At 41.0% G+C, this 26,991-nt stretch overlaps 1 protein-coding gene across 13 annotated transcripts in view; it reads left to right on the forward strand.

Moving 5' to 3' along the window:
* Positions 1-11,235: 11,235 nt before the first annotated feature.
* The window catches only part of PAM (peptidylglycine alpha-amidating monooxygenase), a 263,682-nt gene continuing 247,926 nt past the window's right edge, over positions 11,236-26,991 (forward strand). For 7 of the 13 annotated variants that reach the window (XM_069492649.1, XM_069492648.1, XM_069492651.1 and 4 more), the window contains exon 1: positions 11,236-11,377. The gene's annotated coding sequence lies outside the window, so the exon portion shown is untranslated. The remainder of the gene's footprint in view (positions 11,378-26,991) is intronic. The other 6 variants (XM_069492657.1, XM_069492655.1, XM_069492656.1 and 3 more) reach the window with 1 other exon arrangement.

Genomic DNA, 26,991 nt, shown 5'->3' on the forward strand with positions numbered 1-26,991 from the left:
AAAACGATAGAAAATTGTTCAAGGAGTTTAGAGAAATAGGGAAACCTATATCATATTGAAATATCACGGATGCCAGGTATTCTTACTGTGGGTATACATAGAAGTCTACAACTTGTATGGACTGTATGTGCCCCAAATCCTGATTTTTATTCTGTATTTAATACTGGTGTACTGGGAAAGTCAAAACAAAACAAAACAAAACAAAGATAACCATCACAGAACAATATTTCAGTTAAGAATTCAAGCATAAATCTTGCTGATGTGGGTAAATCCAGCATAGAAAATATAATCTTTTTTGAATGCAAAATGGATCTGTCATCTATAAAACCAAAATAGAAACCAAAATCAGAGTTATTTCAGCAGTATCAATCATCTGTCAATCAAGAGCTAGTCTTTAAATAACACCCGTGCTCAAGTCACTGTGCTAAGCTGAGTTTAAGTTATGATTCCTGATTTTGAATGTTTACACATAAAAAGTTAGCTGTCTATATAGACAATATATGTGAGGTACCAAAAATTCTATGAGAGAAGAGGACTGTAGTAATCTAAGATCGTCTGGAAAGGCTTACAGGGTGGCGAGCACTTAGGTTAGCAGAATGGGATTGAGGTTAGCAGTTGAGATTCCTTATGTAAAGCGAGGTGCCCACACAGTGACTTGGAAATTGGGCAGGGACAATGAGTTTGGAAGATAGGACGCAGGCCAGTTGAACAAATGGTCCGCTCAGTCTCTGATGAGAGATAGAGGAGGAAAGGAAGGATGGGATCAGAATGCGGAGGGCTCTCCATGCCAGATTCCTCATGGCAAGTCACAGGCTCATAGAATCACACGTTGCAGAGGAGAGTGGTGATGAACAGGTCCAAGCCACCAGATAACCCTCGATTCCCTCTTCAAGCACACACAGCAAATTGTCATCCGGTCTCTGACAAAAGGTGTGTGATTGATGAGCATGTTATTCTGAAAGCAAGCTCCTTATTTTCTTAAGTCTCTCATCTTTTCTCCTTACATACATCATGAATACCTATAATATGAACTCCCAAACTGTGTTTTAATGGATGACTGAATAGCATACTCTCAGTGCTAGGAGACTTCAGGGAATGCAGAGGGAAATAGCCAGGGATGGAATCACAGCAAAGGAGGATATCAATGGGACTTCGAAGACGGAGTGGTATTTAGGTGCAGAGAGGAAAGAGAGAGATTCTAGGCAGGAGGATTTTAGGAGCAAAAAAGCTCAAAGACAAAAAAGAACAAACATTAAAGGTGGAGGGGGGAGGGGACTAAAGAAGACCAGCCTATTTTGTACAAAGAGTTTTTTAGAAGTAATGAATGTGAAGACCCTTTTTAAAATGTCAAGTGTTTGGATTTGTTGATATAAAATGAACTGCTATACTAGGTTCTGGAAAAAAAATTAGAGTTTAGGATGTGAGGAAAACACATGCAGTATTTTAGGGAAAACAGACTAATGGTAGTGGACAGGATAGACTGATATGGAGAAAAGCTGAAGGCACACACCCCAGTTGAGTCTTTTAAATTAGTAAAGTAATAAGGATGAAATTAGTGTAACCACTTTGGAAAACAATTTGGCATTACCTGGTAAAGCTGCACAGGCACAAATGTTACAGCCCAGCAATTCTGTTCCTTGGTATCCTCCCTAAAGAAACTCTTCACATGTGCATCAGAAAACATGCATATGAATGTTTGCTGCGGCATTATTTGTATCAGTAAAAACCCGGAAACTATGCAAATATTCATGAATAAGAGACTAACGACACTGCAGTGTACTCATACTGACCAATGAAAATGAGTGAATGACAGTTACACCAACATGTAAGAACCACCAAAACATAGTGCTCACTGGAAAAAACAATTCACAATAGAATTTAATATATTATCTTGTTAATTTTATATATGTGTGTGCACATATGTAAATTTTCTTGCACATTATTTTGATAGCATGATAATTTATATGATGAAAACATATATAATAACTGTATTTTGTTTAGGAGTACACACAAATGTAGAAAACCTATAAGAGAATGAAAATAAAGTTCAAGATGTCATTTACCTCTGGGAAAAGGAGTAGTGTACAACTGGAGTGACACATAGGCCTTTCTGAGGTCTGGCAATATTCTATTTCTTAAACTGGGTATTTTTATATGAATTTACTTTGTTATTTAACCATATGGGGGGTGCTTTTTGTATACCCTTTGGTAACTGTGATATAGTTCACAAGTCTAAAACGTTTAAAATGAATAAGGACTTGACCTAGGATGATAGTAGTGGACGTGAAATGGAACACATGGGTGGTGAGATGCATGTTTTAGTCATTTGGGTAAGACTACAACAGAACTCAATTTTGTACTGACAGTACTGGTGCAGAGGATAAACCATCCAAACCACTCATGCCCTAAAACTATTACTTGGATTTGGAACGAAAGAATAACATTTCTAATACTCTTTTGCCTAGGCTTTCTGACAAAGGGTGGCCTGGTGGACAGGATAGTAGGCATGAACTATTAGGGCATACCAGTGTGTTTTCATCCAGTCAGAAGTACAGTGCAATAAGTAAGGCTCTCAAAACAACAGCTGCAACATGTTGACCTTCCATTCCATTCCTCCTCTGTCCCACCAATTCCATACCCAGTCTTGACTCCCTGACTAGTTATGGAATTTCTCTTTCACTTTTCCAAAACTATGTATGGAAAATGAATGCTTATAGTATCTCTTTCTCTCTTCTGCCTCCCTTTTTACCTTCCTGTCTCATCCAGTGTTGACTGAGCCTACACTAAATGTCAATCCTGTGTGAGGTACCGAGAGCCACAGGTGAACAGGCATGGGTCTTAGCTCTCATACTAGATGTAGTGGATTTATAACTTGTCTATTTTCCCCTTAACAAATAACAAACCTAGTACCTTAGAAACACGTAAATTTATCTTACAGTTCTGTAGGTCTGAAGTCCAAAGTCCATTTCACCAGGCCAAAATCAAAATGTTGGTAGGGCTACATTCCTTTCTAGAGGCTCTAGGGAAGCATCCACACTCTTGTTCATTTAGGATGTTGGCAGACTTTGGATTCTTCGGGTTGTAGAAGTGAAGACCCTGTTTCCTTTTTAGCTGTTGGCTTGCAGTTATTCTCAGCTCCTAGACTCACCTGCATTTCTTGGCTTGTGGCCCCATTTATCTTCAAAGCCAGCAACAGCAGCCCAGTCCTTCTCATACCTCATCTCTCCTGCTTCTTTTCCCATCATTGAGTCTTTCTGGCCAACTCTTCTGCACTGGACCCACCTGGATAATCCCGGATAATCTTCCCATCTTAAGGTGCTTAACCTTAATCACATCTGCAAAGTTCCTTTCGCCATACAAGGTAACATATTTACAGGTTCCACGGATTAGTGTGTGGACATCCTTGGAGGCCTTTATTCTGCTTACCACAATGGATTTCTTTAAAAATTGCAAAATGGAGAACAAAGGCCACATACTTATTAATCTTTAGTCATGAAACAGTGATTAATGGGCAGCCATGCTAAGAAGAGATGAAACCTACCATTTGATTCAGTATATTTCTCCAATTCCTTTTCATGGAAAGAGAGAAAGATGCAGTAAGTGAGGGACATAGCACAGCAAGCATCCAACAATACACACTGTAGGCATTCAACAAATAGGAGATCGCCTGTAACCCAAATGCCCCCAATAATCCCATTCTCAGGTGCCTTCTCTTTAATGCTTAAACAGCAATCCAATCTTCACCTAGTTACACTGATAGGAAGGCCTGTCTTTTACCTGGTTCCCCTTCCCTGGTAATTCAAAGATCATGACAGGTTCCACAAAGCAGTCGTGGGATTCCTTCTGGCCTTTCCTCTGCACTGCTACCCAGGCTCCTCTGCAGATCATGTCACCGTCATTTCCCCACTGCCACAGCTATTACAAATAGCTCTCACAGCTGTCCCCCACGCACTGACCCACACCTTTCTTTTTGTTCTCCAAAGCTCAGCAAAGACCAGGATATGGGATTGAAAAAGAATAGAATGCAGGCAGGGGATGTAAACTTGAATATTTGTTATTGCTGTTCACAGAGTCCTTTGCCCATACCCCTACACAATGATTCTCCTACTGACTGATGGTCTCTCTTGTATTGCTCTGCTAATAAACCAACCTGGCTGCCACCGCAGAGTATGCTTTGACCAACCCCTGCATACCTGCTTCAAGTATTCAGGCATCCAGAGTCCTTTCCTGAGGAGATTCTGACCTTTATCTCGGGAGAGTAAAACTCCCACTGGTGCATGCTCCCAGCAATACCCTCCCACAAAAGGCAAGAGCATAGTGCCTAGCTGGTCGAGCATTAAGAAAACTTAAAATTTTGTTTTTTCATTTAAAAATAGTTGGTTTTTGTAGTTATCAATGTTTCAGAAACACAGGGCTCTAATTTCAAAGCACTTCTTTGCATTAACTTTTGCGTCATTTTTTTCATAGAATAATTTCATGTTTAAGGAAACTTGCAGAATTTGGGCTAAGCCCTCAATGTATGATGGAAAAACTGAGACCCAGAGAGAAGTGACGCACATGTCACATAGCTCATTAGCAATAAAAGCACAATACTGAAAACGAGGTATTCTGACTTCCTCTGTGCTACTCTGAAAAGCCTTTTCTATTTGTGATAAAAACAAAAAATATCAACACCCTTATGTGGTTTTCTTTTGCTGCTAAATATGACTGGAAAATCTATGTCATTCTTTATACATCTGGGGATTTTTTCTTGTTGCAACCAAATTTCCAATGCTATTCCACTAAGAACCTAAAATAGAGACACAATTCTACAGCTGCAAAATGAAAAAAGAATATAAATATGATAAGAAAGAAAACTATTTGTATAGCAAATATACTTCATTTTCAGTTTCCAAGTTGTTGAAAAGAAACAGAATATTATGACAAAGGAGGGCGATTATGCCTTTTGAAAATAACATCGATCTTTTATTCCAACAATAAATGTATTACATGCTTATTTTGGAAAATCCAGAAATGTATAATGCATTTTTTAATTTGACAAAATTGAGATCATACACTCAAATATTTTAAAAGAATCTATCAGTTCTTCCTATTTGATTTACATCTACTAATAACTTTTTGTATATTTTTCACTTGAAAAATATGTGGGATTTTCCCCCTTTTTTATTGTAAAATTAAATTAGTCTATCTGGTGGGGAATGAATTTGTTATGAAAAAAATATCAAAGCTTGTGGAGCTTTGAATGTCAGAGACATTGATTTCCAGAAACTTCTAGTGATTCTAGCTTCCGTCACCATCATGCCAATTTCTTAGACTGCTAATAATCTCTCCAAATCAGGCAGTGGAGAAAAACAATATCTACTTAGACTTCACTTGACCTTATAATCCCTGCTGTCCAATCAAATAATATTAGCCTATTCAACTTCTCCAATATATCTATTTCCTATCAACTTATTGTCTCCCTGTATCTCCCTATTTTACCTCATTCTAGCTTATTGCATCATACTAAATTGGGCATGGGCAAAGTTTTTATAGTTTATAGTATCTTATTCTATATAAACTATCATGTATTCTCTTTGGGGTTAGATTACTGTCATTCCAGAAGCATATTGAATGTATTAACTACTTGCATTAAACTGCCAGTAGCATTTTAACACTCCTTTTTCAGAATCAGATATTTAGTTCTTCATTAGTGCTGAATCTACATAAAATTGATGACCCTGGTTGTCCTTATAATTATTTTGTTTCTAAACCTAGGACTTTATAGAAAGAATTAATTATAGCATGTATCTGTTTTTTACTGCTAAATTGGATAATGGCTTAATAGCTCAAAGGGATTACTTGTGTGAATTTAAAACTTATAAGATTCAATTTCTCCCACGTCTGCTTTCCTACAATGATCTATGGCTTTGATTCCAGTCACAAACCTACCAAAATGAGGGTTTTTTTTCTTTTGTTTTTTTTATTTGAGAGGTGATGAATTTTCATCGTGAACCAGCTTTGCTGTCATAAAAAAGACAGGAACCTATCCTGAGAAAAGACAACAGAACTTGATATGGAAAACTTACTTTGTCAAGCCAAATTAGCAACGTTTTTGATTTAAAAAAAAAAAGTAAAAAACTACAGCTAATAGGTAGATCAGTTCATATTAAATAGTGTATTAAAAGAGAATGGTTGTATTTTTATTTGCTAAGTGTTTATATTCTACCAACGGTTGCCCTGACTATATATAAAAACCACTTGGGGAATTAAATAAATACCTAACCTCAGGCCCCACCCCCAGAGAGTTTTGCTTATTTCATCTGAGGCAGGGCTGAGGTGTCAGGATTTTTAAAGTTCCCCGGGTGATTCTAACATGTAGACAAGCTTGAGAATCACACTATGTCTAGCCATGAGGACTGGAACACATTTTTCTCCTCTGAATAACGGCATTGTGTAAAATTAGAGGGACCAATTCCTGGGGAATGTGGGATATATGAATCATAATTAGGCTCTCTAAGTGTCAACCACAGTCTGGGCAGGGAGCACCTGTGGAGCCAAGAATTAAAAATGAATGATACCCTTTGTACTGCAATGATAATACATTCTGCACTCTGGGAAGCTATTAAAATATTCCCCTTAAGAATTTTTTTTCAAATCTATTTTAAAGTGTCACAAGAGAAAGTAATACGGGGTATTCAAGAAGGCTCTGTGTGCTTAACCTGGCGGAGCTTTCTGCAAAACATTTTATTTTATTTATGTGTGCATCACACAGTGAAGGAGGGGAGAATGGGAGTTTGCCTGAGAAAAGAGAGAAACAGTTTTCACATTTGCATTGCATCAAGGAAGTTCAACTTGGCCTAACCACCTCTTACCGCACTTCTCAAATCTTGAGGTCTGTTTGATGCATAAATTTCATAAGCGTCTCGCCTCATTTAAATGATAATTTATGTTCTGAGAATACTATTTCTAGCCTTGTTCTTCTGCACACCGCTGGAGCTGATCAGAGTGTGGCGATCCCTTTGTTTTCAAAGGAAACTTCATGTTCACATTCTTGCTACAGAGGGTAGTAGAGTAAGACGAGAAAATAGTCCCATAGTGTTTCTGCCAGTTAATGAGGAAAATTTTTCCTCCTATATATATCATGATAGGTAATTGAATTAGTACTCCAGTAGGAAAGGGTTTGCTGTTTCATACTTCCATAGTTTTTTCTTAACACCATGAAATTAAAGACATGCCAGCATGGAGCTGCATATTCCTGATCAATTTCAAATAAGCAATGTAGTATATTACTGCTTTTATGTGCTTTTATAGCACATGCTGTGCAAGATAATTGACTCCATGACAGATGTCTATATTTCAGAGGAAAATTTATTTGTGAAAGAACAAACATGCATTATTTTAACATGGGGCTATTCATTATGTGCCCCACAAGGTGCTTTTTGACGACTTGTAAATTGAAATTAATATTTTCTCTTGTCGTTCTGAATATGTATAAGCAAATTTGACTGTTTAGTATAACCAATTTGAAGCTTATTCTACTAGTTGAACGTAACCTTCCATACTCTTAGATCACATCTGAAGTGCTGTGGAAGGGTGCGCTTTTATTTCTTTTCAGAGAAGCCTGCAGGCCTGCACGGTTGCCAAGTTGTCCAGATTCAGTTCTGTTCGTCAGGCCCATCTTTACAATGAAATGACTATGAGAAAGATCTCAGACTAATGGGCACAGGAAAGATTCTCCATGAAACTTCCTTTTCTCACTCACTTCTGCTTGAAATGTCAATCTTTCCCAAGACCAACACTAGTAGGGAATAGCATCTGGAAGTCCCTAACCCTTTTATGTGAGGTAGATTAGCCTGGAGAACTGCCGATATTAGGTGCACAAGCCTGCTATAAAGGAAAAGTGAAAAATAGGGGAGGTTTATGGAGGAATGACTATTTCCATTTACTTTGTATTACTGCCTGAGCCCAATTCTGCTGCCAGTAAATAAACCCTCCCATTTTTTTTTTTTTTTAGCTACAAACATTATTTCCCAGGAAAAACTGGACCCTTTAGCCCCATAGCTAACTGGACACTTTTTTGTAATAACACTATACCATTAATATAAAATTAAAATAACTAACTGATACAAAGATTATATTCAGAAAGGATGTAAGTTTAATAAGGTTTCTTTCAGGGGCAACTTTTCTTTCAATGAGAAGAGTAGGAGAAACTATTTGTTTAGTCAGGCCTCTTCTAGCATCTTGAATTTTCCAAGGCCTAGCCTTTTGAGCATTACAGGAAATAAGGGGAGAAAAAGAGATTTTATAATTAAATTGCATATAGCCTTTCTGAAAGTAAAACTGGGACACTAAGGACTGAGTTTATAAAGACACATCTAGAGTGCAGAGGCAACCTTAGGTGGGTGGAGCCCTGAGGACAGAGAAAAGGGAGATTTCTCATCTGAAGTGGAGGTGGCTGCTCAACCTTATAAGTGCACGCTAAGCTTGTGTGCTCAGTGGCCGGCCTGCACACAGACTGGAACGCCCTGAGGCTGTAACACCTGAGGCTCTGGGGCTAGGCACACTACGGTTCTCTGTCAGCACAGCTGAAGCTGTGGCTGTGCCAATCGGGGACCTTGAGCGGATAAGTGAAGGTTACCATCAGGTTACATTTGGAAGTGTCCTCCCAGCTACTCTCCCATTTTTAAAAAATTTTTTTATTGACACATAATAATTGTATATATTCATGGAGTACATGTTATAATTTGGTACAAGCATATAACATAATGATCCAATCAGAGTAATTGGGACATGATTCATCTGAAACATTTATCATTGCTTTACGTTGGGAACATTTGAAAACTTCTAGCTATTTTGAAATATAATAAATTATTGTTAACTATAGTTGCCCTATTGCACTATTGAACACTAGAACTTTTTTCTTTTATTTAACAGTATTACCCATTAACCAACACCTCTTCATTACCCCTTCCCACCACCCTTACCAACTTCTAGTAGCCACCATTCTATTCACTACCTCCATGAGATCAATTTTTTTTTTTTTAGGTCCCATATGTGAGTGTGAAAATGCAATATTTATCTTTCTGTGCCTGGTTTACTCTCCCATTTTTTAAGGTAAAAATGTGGTCACCTGCTGAGGAGGAAAATTATCTTGATGCAAAAGTGTACTGAATTGAACTTTTACAAAAGTACCACAGCCTAGGACTCCTGCCCCTCCACATTTTCTTCTGCTTTCACCAAGGATTACTTCTGTTTTAAGGGAGGGTCTCAAGTGCTTGCTTTCTTAGATACCTTAGGACAGAAGGAAACGCTAAGTGACTTAGGGGATACCTAAAGCTGAAGTACAGCCCTTGGGTTCTGAAAACTGACCCAGCTCTATGTCTTTTAGCACTTTTTCTTTTTTTTAAAGAAACAAGGCTTCACTCTGTTTCCCAGGCTAGAGTGTTGTGGCCACAATCACAGCTCAATGCAACCTCCAACTCCTGAGCTCAAATGATCCAGAGTAGCTGGGATTACAGGCGTGCACCACTATGCCAGGCTAATTTAAGATTTTTTTGGTACAGACAGAGTCTCCCTATGTTGCCCAGGCTGACCTCAAACTCCTGGCCACAGAGTGTTCCTCTTGTCTGGGCCTCCCCAAGTGCTAGGATTGGTTATAGGCTTGAGCCACCGAGCTGGCCTTCCTGAATCTTGTCAGTTTGCAGAATGAATTTCTCATCACTGGCCAGGAGCTTAGGGTCATCAGCTTGCCTTGGAGTTTAGGTTGGAAAGTGGGGCTCGTGGGTGCATGCTTTAGGCCCTGACCAGTTTATCCCTGCCTCTCCCCTATTCGCTTGGAATTCTGTTGGGAAGCTGCCCAGATTTTCCAATCTATCCACTGCAAGCATCCGTATTTTCCCTGGAGAAACAGAATTTTTTTTTTCTGGGAATTCCGCTCTGGCTCCAGGGCTTTGACTCTTGGTGGCTCTCCCGCAAACCCCTTCGGCTCGCACTTTGCTACCAGCTCAGTCCACTGGCTTCTGCTTCCTTATCTTCCTCAGGGTCTCTCCTGGCAGGCTCCTCCCCTGTCCCAGGACTCGAGGAGGACGAGCTGCCTGGAAAGACTAGAGCTCTGTGCTGGGAATCCGGGTCAGCTCCGGGCCGGTGCTGCAGGGAGCTGAGATGGGAGAGCTTGGGGGAAGGGAGGATAGAACTCTCGGAGAAAGAAGTGACCGGCACTGGAGAGCCAGGAGGCGCCGTGAACACACTTAAGCGGTTACCTGCACAGGGGGAGAGTGGCAAATATCCGACGTCAATTAAACACATATCAATTTGTGTGTGGGGTCAGTATTGCATGTCATCAGCCTCTTGGGAATAAAAGCTTAGGACTGGAACTCCCAGCCCCCATATCCCTGGCTCCCTGTTTTCTCCGGCTTTGGGGTAAGGCGGAACAGGGGTGGTTCCAGGGTTCTCTGCTAGCGGTTTAGGGGCCAAGTGGTTTGTGTCTGAGCGCCGGGCGCTCTGCGAGATTAAGGTTTCGTGGAAAGGGATGTGCAGGCGGAGGTGGGAAAGGTGGTCCCTCTCCCTTCCCACCCTGTCCCCACTCCCGCCAGGGTCCGGCACTGCGGAAACGGGAGCAGGGTGGTCTGAATTCAGGGACCCGGTAAGGGGTGGAGTAAATTGAAGTTGCACCTTTGTCATGAGTTCAACCCTGGCGCCCTGTCTGCCAGTTCCACGCACTCTGGCTGGGTCCCCAGGCCGGAGCAAGGGCTAGGGGAAAGGGGTCCTTCATTCCGTCGGGGAAACGTTCTCCTGGCCCGGAGGTGGGCGGAGGGAACATCGGACATTTTCCTCGGCCTCTCTGGGGGAAGCTGGCGTGGCCACCTCGCAGGGCTGCTTTTAGGGACACGGGACTCGGGCGGGTCAAAGAGAGACTTTCAGGCCGGGCCTTCACTCCCTGCCCGGGGCACTTGGGTGGGAGTTCTGTTCGATCTAGCTCTTGGCTACCTCCTGCCCGCACTTGAGTCCTAACACCCAGGACACGCGATCTCCGTAGGGAAACCCCAGGAAGCTGCGCGCGACAAGGGGGGACGCTGCGGGGCTCTCACGCCCAAGCTCCGCGGCTCCAGCGCCCTAAGGGGCAGGGGCGGAGCGGAGGCGGCGGGCGCGGGGCGGGCCCGGGAGCCTCCCCGGGGGAGGGCCCGGGAGCTGCCCCGGAGTCCAGGGCGAGCGGCGGACCTGGCTGGGCCCCGCGCGCGCGGGGAGGAGGGAGCCTCTGCCACCGCCGCGGCCGCCGCGTGCTCAGCCTGTCCCCGCCCAGGGAGCCGGAGCCTCCAACTAACTCCGCCCGTCGCCCCGCTGCCCCGCCGCCCGCAGGCTCGGGCTTCCGTCCGGGACCTAGCCCGCGGCCGCGCAGGTTGGTGCCGCTGCTGCCGCCGTCACCCGGGGGTGGGCAGGGCAAGCATGAAGGTGGGGGTGCGGAAGGGGCCCGGGGACCCGGATCCTGCTGCTTCGGCTCCCTCTGCTTCCCAGTGCCCGGGGAGGTTGTTGATTTCCTCCGGTCGGGGGGTGGGGCGGGGATCCAGCTCTGCGGCCAGGGAGGGTTTTGGGGACTGAGCCATCCTCGCCTTCCCCAAACCTCTCTGCGACCACCCCTTCCCACCATTACGTCCCTGGCCAGTTTAGGAGGTGTCACTCTCCCCTCCTGTCCTCACCTCCGCACTTCTCCTTGCACCCTCGCCCCTTGGGGTACAGTTGTTCATTTGCCTTTTCTGTCCCCAACTTGGAGAACTCTCCGTGACGGTCGGAAAGCCGCCTCGGTCCCCTGGCCCGCCTCTGAGACTAGTCTGGGGAGAAAAGGGGCCGCGCGCAGGTAGCGAGGGGCTGGAGCGCAGCAGCGACCTGGGGTGCTGGAGGACGGGCCGGTGCCGGGAAGCGGTGGAAATTCCCTGTCATCGTTCCGGTCCTTGTCTAGCTCTGCTCTTCCTGCCGTTTTGCCAGCCTTAGAGTGTAATACGCGGGCGAAGGGCGATCACCCATACAGCATGGAAAGTACCCGCCAGTTGGGATACTAGTTAAGTCTGGGTTCAGTCACCCTCGCGTCTTCGTGGCCTTGTGCCTCGACCCTTGGGAACCTCTGTGTTGTGTTCTGCAAAATGTGCATTTGCTCTGCCCGCCGCTGAGGGTCGTTGTGGGAGATCGAGTGGGATGACTTTGGATAGAACGTGATTTTGAGCACGGTCACGTCTCGTGAAGCTGCCTGATGACAAGTCTTGTGTTCTTGTCGTCTGAGTCCGGGTCCTTTGGCTGAGATGTGATTATGTCTCTCTACGTGATTTGGCCAGTCGCTCTGTTGGGCTAAAAGGCACGTGTTTCTGGAGCTGGTCATTAAAGTACAGAGTTGAAATCGTCCCTTCCCCACCAAACCCTACGTACAAAGCTGTAGACCTTACATCCTATGCCGCTGTAGTCATAGAAATTCAAACAGCAGGAAGATCTTATTGGCCCCGGTCCCTGTAAATAAGAACTTTGTTTGCTTCAGATGTTTTCTATTCTTTAGAATCTCTTTTCTATCCCAGGTACAAATTTAAATTTGTTGTTAATTTTAGTAATTCAGGAAGGAGACCTTCATTTTGGTAAATTAATTTCGGACACTTAGCTAAAATGACATGTGATGTATCGTTTGTAAAGTTTCAGTTTATAATCACAGGAACAAGAAGCATTGTTAGTGCCATTCTACTTACTCTATGAAGAAAGCAAGGAAATGGCTTAAGAAAATCAGCTTAAGAATTGATATTAAATGGTAGGTCCTGTTGTTCATGCATTCCTGATTTAATAGACATTTTCATGAGTTCCTTTAGTGTGCAATGCACTCTGCTGTATGTTTAAAGGTAGAAAGATATAGAATATGTTCCTTGCCCTAAAAGGCCTTCCAATCTAACTTAGAGACCACATAATTCTATTTCATATTTTATATGAATAGTTATCTAATGACTACATATTACAAGTAGAATGATGTCAAGAAAGCATTATCAAAGGCTCTGTAAGATCATCATTTGATGAATCTACTTAATAGATTGGAACAAATACCAGGTTTGCTAAGACATTGTTTTCTAAAATAAAATTTCAAATGCTTCTCCTTCATAAGATAGAGGTGTACTTGGAAATAAAATTAATTCTGTATTTTTAAAATGAAAGCTTAGAAAAGCATTCTGTACATGTATGATGTGGTCATCAACTGTTAAAAGCTGTAGAAATTTCAATTCTTTCTTCAGTCAACAAGTCAATAAAATTATGGTACTCATAATTTTTTGAGTTTTTTCTCAACTCCTTAAGGAAGGAAATTATAATGCCTAGAGAAATACAGAGATTGAATGTAAGATTTTTAATAAACTGGAACTTGAACACGTAGAGGCCTGAATTGACTCTGGAAATTTAACTTAAAATGTGACAAGATTCTACGTGAGAGTTTTGTTTGTTTTTAAAATTGTTTCTTTTTGGTTTGGCTTGGGGCAAAGGATCAGCAAGAATTGCACCTGGAAAAGATTGACCAGGGTTCTTTACCTTCTGCCTCAGTTGTATTTTGTGTGACTCAGTGACATCTGAGTCTTCCTGTTCCTAGGAAGAGTTTATTAGTCTGCTGGCTGTGTGGAGAATTTCCTAGGCTTTATGTACGTGGCTTAGAGAGCTTCAGTTCAGCTTTCACAGTAAGGCATGGCAGGCTGAGGGGCAGCCTGAGGGGCGTAATGTTAACTTTACACTTGGCCTTATTGCTCAGTACCTTTGTTTTCCTGTTTGTGAAATGAGATTAAAGAATCCTTGTTACTGCTCATCAAACTGTGTGGCTTGTTATAACACTCATAATCGAGCCAGAAAGCTTCTTGTGGGTGTAACTCTTTCTACGTTAACTCTTTTAGTCTGTCAGAGTTAATTGTTAAAACTACTTAGAGATACCTCAAAAGACAGGGCTGTGAATGAAGTTTCTGATGGTGTCGTAGGCTCTCGGTCTCCTGAGAGAAATTTCAATCATCTTGTGTCTCCTACAATTTACTGTGCTGGTGTGGGGAATAAGAGCTTCATCTTGTTGAAGGTTGAACAGCTAGTCAGTGAGTAGAACTGTAATTCCAATTGCCTGATAAATAGTTCTATGGTTTCTCCTCACCCTGTGTGGTTTTGTGTCATCCAGGGCACATGACTGACCAAATTCTCAGTTTTGTCATCTTTAAAATGGAAATAATGGGAGTATTTACCTCAGAGAACTGTTGTAAGCATTACATGAGCTAATCCATGTGAAATGCTAGGCATATTGCCAATACATAGCTACTACTCTACTACTCAAGTATTTATTTTAGTTTCTCTGGGGGAGGGGGAAGGAATGTCATTTCAAAGATCCACATTTAAAAAATTAAATATATAAAAATATAAAGGCCAAGCTCAGTGGCTCACACCTGTAATCCCGAAGTGGGAAGATCACTTGAGGCCGGGAGTTCCAGACCAGCCTGGGCAATGACGAAACCCCATCTCTACAAAAAATAAAAAAAACATTCAGCTAAGTGTGGTAGTGCATGCCTGTAGTACTCTGGAGGCTGAGGCAAGAGGATCGCTTGAGCCCAGGAGTTCGAGGCTACAGTGAGATATGAGCACATCACTGCACTCCAGCCTGGGCAACAGAGTTAGACCCCATCTCTAAAAAAAGAAAAAGGAAAAGAAAAAAAAAAATCTATAAATACCCCCCACCCCACCAAATATTTTGAAGTAGCCATTCCTCAGCTAATTTGTTTCATGTATTCATTCAACAAGTGTTTAGTGAGCCCTTTCCTATGTGTTTGGCTTTTTCCCAGGCACTGGTATACAATGGTACACAAAACAGTTATAGTCACTCTCTTATGACCTAAAAGTCTAGGGAGGGTTACAGATTTGTAAGCAGAAAATTATATTAACATGTGATTCATGCCATGATAGGGGTAGTGCAGAGAACCACAGAAGGCCTGGTGGGATGGCAGGGTCCTAGGTACGTGATTATGACACAGTGCATGATCTCTTCCTAATTGGGTTGGTGGTGGTCAGGGAGAACTTCCTAGAGCACATGAACATGCTAAGACCCGAAACATGAGTGGTAGTTAGCAACTGAAGAAGTGGGAGGGTTGGAAGAGTCTTCCAAACCAACAGGCACAGAGCATGGTGCATTAGAATGGAAGTCAGGCAGATAATGTGAAAGAATATGTAGATGAGAGCATGAGGAAGAGGTGTGGCAACCTGAATCCAGGCTTTGTCTAAAGGGAACAGTATATACTCAGCTTCAGCCAAGTGCTGTCAGGTTGGGATGCAGGCCAAGTGTTGCCAGATGCCTGGACTTTTTAAAGAGGAGCTTAAAATTCATATTTTATAAATATGAAATTTCCCAAAATATGAAATGGCCCAAATGCTTTTTAAACTATTGTGTGTGCCAAACCAGACAAATCTGTACTTAGAATTCAACCCAGGGCCACCACTTTATGACCTCTGCATTTAAGGAAATGAAAGAAGTTTTGTGTGGCTAAAGGCTTGAATCTTAGAAGGAGATGCAAGGGAAGTGCCACAGATAGACGCAGAGCCACATCATTCAAGGCCTTTTGGAACTTACTAAGGAGGGTTTGCTTAATCCTAAGGGCAGTGGGTGACATTGAAGACTGAACCAAGAGTGATATGATTAGATTTGTGTCATAAGGTGCATTCTGGCTACTATATGGAGAATGCCCGGGAGTAGGAGGCAGTAGTGGAAGCAGGATAACTATTTGGGAAGCTTGCAGTGGTCCTAGCAAGAAATAAGTGTGGCTAGAAGGAGGGTATTTAAGCAGGAGGGAGAGAGATGAGTGGTTTAAGAGATATGTATGATACTTTAACTGTTGGGATTCAGTTCTCATTAGTCACTCAGGTTTTTGCATGTCTTATGAGCAAAGGCACCTACTGCTTTCATTCCAGACTATCTTCTTAAGGACATTTGTGTAGTAGATAGCTTTGGAAGATGTAGGTAGTCTTTCCCTCCGGAACAAAGAGCAGGTAGGCTTACTGTCCAGTATACAAGATTCAGGTACCCTGAGCTCAGGGCTCCCCTTCGCTAATGCAAATCATTGAGTGTACAGGTGTCACCTGCCCTCTTCACACCATACTGAGGGAATGGAGTTTCAGGGAATTGGCACAGCTATGCTGATACTCCCACTACTGCTATTTCTGTGAGTAATACAGTCCTTTGTTTCTGACCATAGAATCTTGTCTTCTCCCAGCATCCATGAAACTGTGAGACGCTAATTTGTTAGCTTCCAAGTAGAGTAAATCTGAGATCCTTGACAGCTTTTGAGAGCCACTACCCACATTGTCTGTTAAAATTTAGGTTTAAATTAATTAAAGTGGAATAAGATCAAACATATCAATTTCTCAGTGGCACTAGCCACATTTCAAGTGCTCAATAGCCACATGTGGCTAGTAGCTACAGTATTGCGCAGAGCATGTATAGAAAATCGCCATCATTGCGGAAAGTTCTCTTGGACATTGCTGGTTTAAAGCTTCAGATTTTTTGTGTTGGTGTGTGAGTAGAGGCAGTAGAAGTTGTTTTTGACAACATATTATAAAAATGATGCTTGGTTTCATGTTAGGTTTATAGGAGTCCCTTTATACAGAGGAAATATTTCAATTTAAATAATCTATACAGTACTTACTTCAGTAATTGTTGGGAGGAGAAAAAGTGGAAAATTATCTACAAATGTCAATTTGGAGACTGGACAGACTGGAGCCATGTGGTGACAGAAGTTCTACATATATATGGCATTACGCAAAATCATGTGTGACTGTGAGATTGGGATCTGTGCCCAGAGGAGCTTGAACTTCTGAACGCTGTGTTAAGCTTCATCTACTGGCCACGCTTAACATGAAAGGACAAGAGCTGCATGTTAGCAGCAAGTTTCTGGAACGTAGCCAGTCTAGCAGTACCTAGGCAGTGCCTGCTGCAACCCAGCCGTGCTGGCCTGGACTCACGTCAAGGATGGAGGACGAGAACAAGATTTCCAGATGGCCCTTGTTCAGGGAGTTTAAGAGGAAAGCTTCAAGAAAGGAGGAGGGAACTGGACTCAAAAAATAAAAACATGTAATACTTTAAAGCACAACTTTAAATGACACAGCAGAGTTGGGGGGGGCAATGCCAAGAAACAATAAAAGCAGCAGACCTGCTTCCTTTATCAAATAGAGGAAGCTCATTTTGAGGAGTACGTGGACCACAAGTACTGGGAAGTGAAAGCACCAAGAGTGACAGGTCCAGCCAGCAGCACCTGAAGCCACAAAAGACAGTTTTTTACCTGCATTGAGTGTCCAGTTGACTGCTGGTCATGTGCAAGATAAGCAGAACAGTGGTACAAATAAATACGTAAAAATGAAGATTGAGGTCCATATGGAAGATAAAAATGAAGGCTGGGGTCCTTATGGAAGACTCATATTACCACCTTCTATTTCCATGGCTAAAAGTGCCCAATCATAAATTTCAGATATTGAGAATTTCATTTACCTATGCCAAAGGGGTTTGCTTTAAAATAGTACTTATTTGTAGTGCAGTAAAATTTTGCTTATATGAAGACTAATTCAAACTAACCTGAAATTTAGAATATTTAAAGATTGAATTTATTATTTTTAAGCATTTACATATATAACCCAGAACCTGCTAAGATTGTTACCCTTTGGAACTCTTTTGAGGAACACTATTATAAAAAAGATAAGTTAATTTTGAACTGGCATGATAATTGTTTGCATGTAACTAGAGGCTTCTATCGTGTTTAAAGAAAACTTTTGTGTAGGTTATACAAATACCTCTTGTTTACATTACTAATTGCATCAACAAATCATTATTTTCACAGATACTCCTTTCAAATTTCAGTAAATTCTGGAAAGCCAAGATCCTGTGCTATTGGGGGTTGCATGAATGTAGAGTCCTTGAATAAAGCAGGCATTTGTTAATTAGTGAGACTTTTCTCCATTTAGTTTTTAAATGTTACTTTGTTAAATACCTTTTTCTTTTAATTCTGAATTTTGAAATCTTATTTCTGGAGGGAAAAGGCTGGTTATCCCCCCTACGATCCTCTTTCCTCTGCCCCCCCCTTAATCTGGTTGTCAGTTGTTCACTGGGCTTTCATTTTTCCTTTCTGCTTTATTTGCACGTGCTTCAGGCCTGCATGTCTTTGTGCCTCCATTCTCTTTCTATAAACAGCATGAAATTGGAGATAGTCATTGTCTGTTGTATTTCTGAAGATCCGAATTTTCACCAGTTTCATGCTGTCCTTTCTCAGGCAGCGTGTGTGAAGTCCTCTTTGGAAAACTGATTCCAGTAAAACTGGAGTACGCTGCTGAGACTGTTGGTGTGCCCCCCTCAGAAACACAACCAGGAGCCTTGCTGTTCATGGCATGGGTCACTGAAGGGTTCAAATGGATGGAAACGATATTGGATTGTTTTTCATGCTTATCAATGTTACATCTTTTAAAAGAAGCTAGAAGTAAGGAAATAAAAGTACCCTAATAAGCTCTTTCTTCCCCCCAGAGAATTTAGAATTATATCTATTCTAGTCGTTTGGGCATAAAGCAGTAACAATGAAGGTTAAAAAAATCTGGCCTTGTCCTTTAACCCACGATACCCTGTAGTGCCCAAAACTTTTTCGTGTGTCCATTTCCTCAAGCTGCACATGAGTAACTTTAATCAGGAGCAGAGTGGGCTCTTTCTATTATATGCCATTTCCTCTACGGCCCTTGCCTTACTTAGCTATTACTGTATGCCTAATCGACCACAGTGAAATGTCTTTAAAACATTTTCCGGGGACCTAAGGACTTTTTGGAGAATTTTTATAATGGAAAATGCCAAAGAGAGGAAAGTTTGAATGGTTTCTCTGCATAGATAAATGTCTCCAGGGTAGGCTGATGAGTCAAGGAGCTGTTAATAGGATATGTAAATGTAACCTTTCACCTAGTTACTGCCACTACCTAAGTCATAACTTCGTGGTTTCAGTAAATTGTTTGAACCGGCTCTTGCCTGGTTAGTTAATGAAACAGACTCCCTTGGTCCCATTATTATCTAGTCAGTTTCAAAGTTTGCATTGTCCTGGCCTCCCCCTTTCTCCTGCTTTAATAGCAGCTCATAGTTATTTTATAGATTTTCACTAATATCTTTGCCTTCAGCTGCACTTCAATATTTGTAGAAAGTTCTTGTATCTGTGCATTTGGCATTGACTTCTAGCTGTTTGGTTTTAATAGAGTGTTTTCTTTCATTTATTCAGCAAGTATTCATTCTGTGCCAGCCCTGCACCAAGCACTGTTCTCCACCCTAGGGATCCGATAGTGGGCAAAAAATTCATGGTCTATGCTATCACGGAGTGAAGAGTTTGGGAGGAAGACAATCATTAACTGAACACACACACACACACAACAACAACAACAACAACTAATAATAATTATATAATTGCAAACAGAGGTAAATGCTCTGAATAGAGCAATATGGTTTTGTGGGCTTATATAACAGGAACCTGCGGAAGTGACACTTGATTGATAGCTGAAGTGTGAGTAGGAAAATTTGAGAGAGGGTGGGAAGAAGAGCGTTCCAGAAAGCAGAGGGAACTGTCATTTATGCTGAGCACCGGTTACAGAAGGGAACAGGGTGAAATAAAGTGACTGAGGAGAATCAGGGGAGAGTGGAACTCCGTGAGGCTGGACACCGAGGCTGGAGCCGGTCCACACACGGTCTTGCTGGCTGCGTAAAGAATTTGATTTTCCTCCTAAGAACAGTGGAGAGTGTTTTAAGTAGGGGCTGGTGACTTGATGTGATTTGTGTTTTCATAAGATCATCTGTGGGGAAATGAGTTGGAGAGGGGCCTGGGCGTCAGTGGGGAGAAGTTGGGTGGCTGCTGCATTAATCCAAGCAGAAAGGACAGCATGTGCCAGGCTGGTGGCGGATACTAGGAAGTGGCATGAAGATGAATAGAAAGTGTTTTAGGGGATGCCATCAATCGAACTTGGGAATAAGATGGGATTTTCTTTTATTTATTCAGCAAATATTTAGTGAGTCTCTACTTAATGCAAAGCTCTATGCCAGGCTCTAGGAATTAAACTGTGAACAGGACAGAAAATGTCCTTGTACTCATGGAGCTTACAAATTAATGGGAGTGACAGATAATCATTAAGTAAAACACCATATATATGTATAATTTCAGGTAATAATAATTCCCACATGTAGTGTGGGGGCTAACAGTGCAAAGATCCTCTACCAAGCAGAGAGAACAAATACAAGATCTTGATGCTGGAACAAGAGAAACTCTGTCCCCACTCCCGCCCCCTCCATCAAAGAATACAAAGAAGGCCGGTGTGTCTAGAAATATGGAGTGAGGACAGAAAGGTGTCAAGGATGTCTTGCCAGTAGCTGAAACTTAAAGCATCTAAATAGGGCCATTATCTGCAGTACTGATCAGCTTTTCAAAGACACCTACTATACTAGCTAGAATCCCAAACTGCTGTGCCACTAAACTGATTTTAACACAGCTGCTAGAACAGCTTTCTTTATCACAGCAAAGCCTGCTCAAAAACTGACAGTGGTAACTAAATGTCTATCAGCTCTATTGAAAGGCCCCAGCCTTACTTCAACCCGTTTTCCCATTGCAACCCTCTCTGGATTTCCCCAATTAGTCAGATGAAGGCCTTCCTTCGGTGGTTGCTTAGGCCTTCCACATAATTTATTCTTTTTTTTTTTTTGGCATTGCATTTATTCATCATGGTGCCTCTTTTCTATCTATCTCAGTCTATTTACATCTCTTCCTTCAAGGCTAGGTTCTTGGTTCACAAATTGTGGGTTACGTTTTCTACCAATGTCTTGGGCTTTATTCCATTTTACCCAGATCACTGAACCCCTCAGGCTACTCAGAGTCTGTGTGATGGTATTAATGTCTTTCTTTCTTGAGTCACTTGAAGAGGCACTACTTTTAAAAGTTAAATATCCAAGTTAAAATATTTATGATTGTATTCTTTTTTCCTTAGAAAAGATTTTGCACCAATACTTGCTCTGCCATATATATATGTGACATTGGCCAAAGCATTCATCTCTCTGAGGTTCAAATTCCTTGTCAATAAGATGAAGATAATAAGCCTTTCCTATTTTATTCACAGTGTAAGTTATGAGGAGTAAAGGAACTAAAACACATAAAATGTGTTTTAAGTAAATGCAAGACATTATTTTTAATATTTTAGGCAGATGTCTTTCATATCCTCATCTAAATTGCAAGGTTTTCACACTATATTCCACAGTGTAGACACAAACGTGTGCTGCAGGAATTCTATGAGGCTTCTTGAGCTTCCAGCCACACTATGTAAGCTTGGGCTGACTCTATCCACAATGTATGCATTAGTTTCCTGAGAGTGCTGTGACAGAGTGACACAAACCGAGTGGCTTAAATAACAGAATGTGTTGTCTCATAGTTCTGGAGGCCAAATCTGAGATCAATGTATTGGCAGGGCTGGTTCCTTCTGAGGGCCATGAAGGAGACTTTGTTCCGTTCCTTTCCTGCGTTCTGGCAGCCTCAGGCATTCCTTGGCCTGCAGATGGCATTCTCCTTGTGTCTTCACGTCATCTTTCTCCAAATCTCTGTGTCCAGGTTTCCCCCTTTTTTTATAAGGACATAGTCATATTGGATTATGGCCTCCTCTAAGGACCTCATCTTAATGGGATCATCTGCAAAGATCCTATTTCCAAATAGAGTCATATGCACAGGTACTGGAAGTTAAGATTTGAATATCTTTTGGGGGACACAATTCAACCCATATCAGCATGATACAAAACACTTACGAGAAAGGGTAATGACAAATGTGGTGAATTAGTTCTGTGCTACTAAAATGATCCATAGAGGAGGTGAATTGGGTATGGAAGAGCTAGTTTCCTGCATGACATAGGGCAAAATAAATGAAATATCTGATGAAAGATATATGTGACATTCTGAACATTCATATATACTTATTTTAGAGTTCTTTGAGTCCTGTTAATTTTAAATTGGTATAAATCAGAGTAGAGAGGGCCAGCCACAAGAAGGAACAAAAGAACTCATTAATTTTTCTTCCAAATTGTAGTAGTATATTCAGTTATTGTAGTGATATCAATGGAAGAAAATATAGGATTCATGTGTTCATAGAATCTTTATACAGGCTTTTTTCTGTGTGAATTATTTTATTGCTTCACTTGTTTGTTTTCGGCCCATCATGCTCCCCTTTGACTTTCTGGAAGGCTACATGGGGTCCAGTGACACAGACTGACCCCTCTCTGCTAAACACCCACAAGGGTCTATGCCGTAGCTTTGGTTAATAAAAATTTACTTTTCTCTTAGACTTAAAAATGTCTTTGATGTTACGTATGTTTTTTTCTCATCAGTTTCTTTTTATTTTGTATGGCTATTTTTTGACAGTACAGGAAAGAGTTTTATACATTTTGACCTGTTGACGATGGAGAATATATAAGTGCATCTCTTGTGGAGTTTTATCTTGATTTGGCATTAAGATGTCCCATTTTATCTGGTGAGCATTGTGATGTTAGAATAGACTTTGCTTGACATTGAGGAAGGTATCTGAAGCTGGTGTGCTATTTCCTGTGTGTCTGGCTGACCAGTTTAAAAGTTTAACCATTTTTTATTTTCTAACATACTGGCACATAGATCACATTTGGGAATTCACTCGGATTTAGTGAATAGAAATTGAATACTTGACCTTTACCTAGAAAAGTGGCTGTTTTGTTGTCAACCAGAGGAGCTTTCTTAGTGCACCTCCTACATTCCAAATAGCTACGTAGTAGAAAAGGTTTTTAATTGCCATACTTTCATTAAATTGCTTTATTATTATTGCTGCATCAAGATTTTCACTAAAGGAAAATTAGCCATAGGTTGTTTATTCCCTGCTTATTGTTTTTTGTAAAAAAAAAAAATTTAAAGAAAAAGACAAACAATAAATTTCACTGCTATTGTAGAAATAAATTTCCTTTTGGTATCCTACCAAGTAGATGTTACCTAGAGAATAACCATTTTGATCTTAATCTTTCCAACCTAACAAAACACTTTCTTTCTGAAACTATAAAGAATTGAAAGAGTTATGTGAAAAAGCTAACGAAGGCCAGGAGATTAAATTTGTTGCTACCTTAATCTTCATCATTCTTCCTTGTTTTTAAAGTTTTTGACTGAAATATTTCCCTTCTAAATATAAATGCCAAAAGGCCAAAATAGTGACTGAAGTGATAACATCACCATAAAATGTGTTGAAGAAGATGTTGATTTCAGAATTTCATGGACTAGCGGGTGAGGGATGGGTAGGTGGGCAGGGCATTTTAAAGGGCTTTTGTTCCTAGAGTCAGGAAAGACATTGTTTCTGGCCATTTTAAATGTTCTTTTGGTCATTTTTATTTTTGCAATCATCCATTGTTGTTCCAAGTTAAGATGTGGAGCTTCAGGCCACACCTGGAATCATTTGGTATTTTGTGTAATCCCTGCATCCAGTAGAGGTCTCCGGTCTTGTGGGTGCAGAGCCGCCAGGTTCCAGGGCTGTCATAACCTTTTGATTCCAGGTGTCTTAATTGATGCATGCCCTTCATTTTTCCTGAGATATAAATATAAAAATGTATATACTTGAAAACTACAGGGGCTTATTTAAGGTGGTTGAAGGTATGGACTTGAGAGGCAGATTGCTTTGAGTTCAAACCCCAGCTCCAACATATACCAGCTACGTGACCTTAGGCAAGTGACTTAGCTTCCATATGCCTCAGTTTCCTCATTGCTGGAATCAAACAATAATTATGATTGATCACAGCTAGCCCTTTGGTATGTATTCTGTTGCAGACCCTCTTCTAAGCATGTCACATATTTTTAACACATTTAATTCTCACAACCATCCAGTGAGGTAGATCCTATTATTATCTCCCTTTACAAACAGGGAGAATGAAGGTCATATAGGTACCAAGTGGTGGGGCCAGGATTTGAATCCACAGACTCTGGCTTGGGGGCCTGTGTCGCTCTGCAAGCTTGTCATGTGGGAAGAATGAGATCATCCATGTACTGTACTTAGAGTGGAGCCCAGCACGTAGCAAGCACTCAGTGTAATACTATGTCAACAGTGACAAAGACGATGACTATTACTTCTATGAGTACTATAATGGTGATGACTACTATTACTACTGTTAATATTATACACCCTGATTTATGCCTCACTGTGTTTTAATAATAGTTAATAACTTTCCCAAACTCTCTCTATAGTCTGTGAAAAATTGCTTTAATTGTTTCTCTCTCTAGGTTGTTTGTTTCAAGGCAGTAACAGTTGTATTGGTTCTCAAAGGGGTTTATATTTGTTTTTAAACCTGCTATTATTGCATGTCCATATAATATTTTGTACAGTGGAGCCATTTGAAGGTTGCAGCTGTGTAGGAAAAAAAAAAAAAGCCACAGGATTTTGGTTAAGCATTTTGGGAGTTTTAAAGTCCTGCTGGCCATTTTAGATTCTTTCTAAAGAAGTTGAGAGAGGTAGGCCCTGCAGCCATCTAAAACCTGTATTTTTCAGTGCAACATATACTTGATTCCAGGGGATGGAGTTTAGGGTGGTTGGCAACTATATCACCTAATAACCTTTTTTTTCTATTTCTAAAAATTATAATTCTGTTATAGTAATAATCCTTTTGGTTGCCTTTTAAAAATGAAAACAAACTGATTTGCCAGATAGGAATGAAATTGAAGTTGTTTGTTATTAGTGCTACATTCTAAGCAGGGGAAACAGAGAAGATGGGAAGAAAGCGATCTTATTTTTCAAATTTTTCAAAGCGTAGCCCTCCTGAGATTTAAGCTCACCAACTTTGTAATGTTAACCGAGTGGTTTTTCATTTGTACAACAAACTTACTGGTGATGCTGTTTCTGGCTCCTTCCTATAAGTACTTTGTCCTCATGCCTTGTGGCTTAGTCTAGCATTTTTGGCTGTGGGAACACAAAGGGAGGAAAGACTGGGGGAGGGACCTTGCAGATTCCTGGGAAGAAGAGGAAATTGATGTTTACACTGCTGCTGGCTACAATTTTGAAGGCTTTCAAAAATAAAGTTGACTCTGTATGCCCCAAATGTTATAGAGCAGCGGTCCCCAACCTTTTTGGCACCAGGAATCGGTTTCATGGAAGATAATGTTTCCATGGATGGGGATGGGGATGGGGGGGCGAGTAGAAGATGGTTTGGGGATGATTCAGGTGCATTACATTTACTGTGCAGTCAAACCTCTCTGCTAATGATAATCTGTATTTGCAGCCAATCCCCAGCCCTAGCACCACTGCCTCAGCTCCACCTCAGATCATCAGGCATTAGATTCTCATAAGGAGCACGCAACCTAGATCCCTGGCACGGGCAGTTTACAGTGGGGTTTGTGCTCCTGTGAGAATCTAATACCTCTGCTGATCCCACGGGAGGCAGAGCTCAGGCGGTGATGTGAGTGATGGGGAGCAGCTATGAATACAGATGAAGCTTCACTCACTGGCTCTCCACTCACCTCCCTCTGTGCATCCTGGTTCCTAACAGGCCACGGACCCGTCGGGGTTGGGGACTGCAGTTATACAGGAAAGCTTAGTGCCAACTGGAAAATATTAATAGCATTCTGGAAAGGTTTATCACCTGAATGGCTTGGAGACCCCCTCAGATGCTGTGGTATACTAGAAGGGCTACGGCTAGGTCTAAAAGAAGAAATCTTTATGTTTTCTCATCCTGGTAAACTATGGACGTCAGTATCATAGTAATTGTTCCCACTTACTGAGATAGTTTTGTAGAATGGAGAAGAAAACCAGCTTCCTTCTGGCATTAAACATTTGGGTCAAGTCTTTGTTCTGCCTCTTAATAGCTGTAAGACTCGGGCAAATTACTTATCCTCTGATTGTCTCAGCTTTATTTATCATCTTTAAACCAGCGATGTGTTGGTGCTTACTTCATACAGTGTGCTGGCTGTAATTATTCTTTGAGGTGATGCATATATAATGTTATACGCACAGAAAATGCCTGGCACATGGCTAACTGCTTAGTAAATGTAAGCTATTGTTATTATCATATGCTATATACCTTATCTAGAGTACCTCTAATGTTTTCTATAACCCTGCAACATAAACCATTATCCCTATGTTATAGAAGAGAAAATCGAGGCTCACAAAGGTGAAGCACTTTGTTCTGAGTGTAGAAGTGTATGAAAATGTTCTGTTTTGTGCTTTCCACCTCATTTTGGTGCTTGTCATCTGCTGTTGCCCACCAACACCAAACTCGTGAGATAGAGCAAGAGGGGATGGCAATTTATTTTTTTCTGAAAATTATGTGCTGGGATGCTTATGTAATTCAAGAGATACATACAATGTTTTCAAACTTGTGAACCATACAGGTCCCTTTTAAAGGAAAATATCCTCACTTCCACTTCCAGGTTTGATTTATGTTCATCATAATGTTATTTAAATATATTCAAACTTGGAGTAAATGTTTTGGTTTATAGCACTTGTACAGTTATAAAACAAATTTACAAATTAAATACCAACAAAACAATAAAACAAATAAAATTTGAGTAATTACATTAATTTATGGGACAGATGTTATTTTGCTGATTGTAAACTGTCAATTTTGGGTTCATCCATACTCAGAATGGATTTTATGTTTAAAGATCTATTTAATTTCATGATTTTAAAGTATCATAAACCTTTGAAAAGCTGCAATTGCATATGATTCAACCTAAAAAACATCTTTTAAAAATATGTATTATGTAACGTGGTAGTAATAATTACAAGGTGTTGGCAGTTCAGAATAATAGGACTTTAGGAATTCCAGTTTTAGTGGGTGTTACTTGATAAACCTGGGAAGCTGCTTTATTCCCTTGGGAGTCAAGACATTGGCTCAATATTTAAGTATAGACCTCATGCTAGGCCTGGCCCTGAGCTCAGGGACTGGAGTCAGACTTCCTGGGTTCACACTGCTACAATAGTTTTTACATAAAAACTTCTGTGAAT

The sequence above is a fragment of the Eulemur rufifrons genome, chromosome 17, assembly GCF_041146395.1.
Source record: "Eulemur rufifrons isolate Redbay chromosome 17, OSU_ERuf_1, whole genome shotgun sequence".
Classification (NCBI taxonomy): Eukaryota; Metazoa; Chordata; class Mammalia; order Primates; family Lemuridae; genus Eulemur; species Eulemur rufifrons.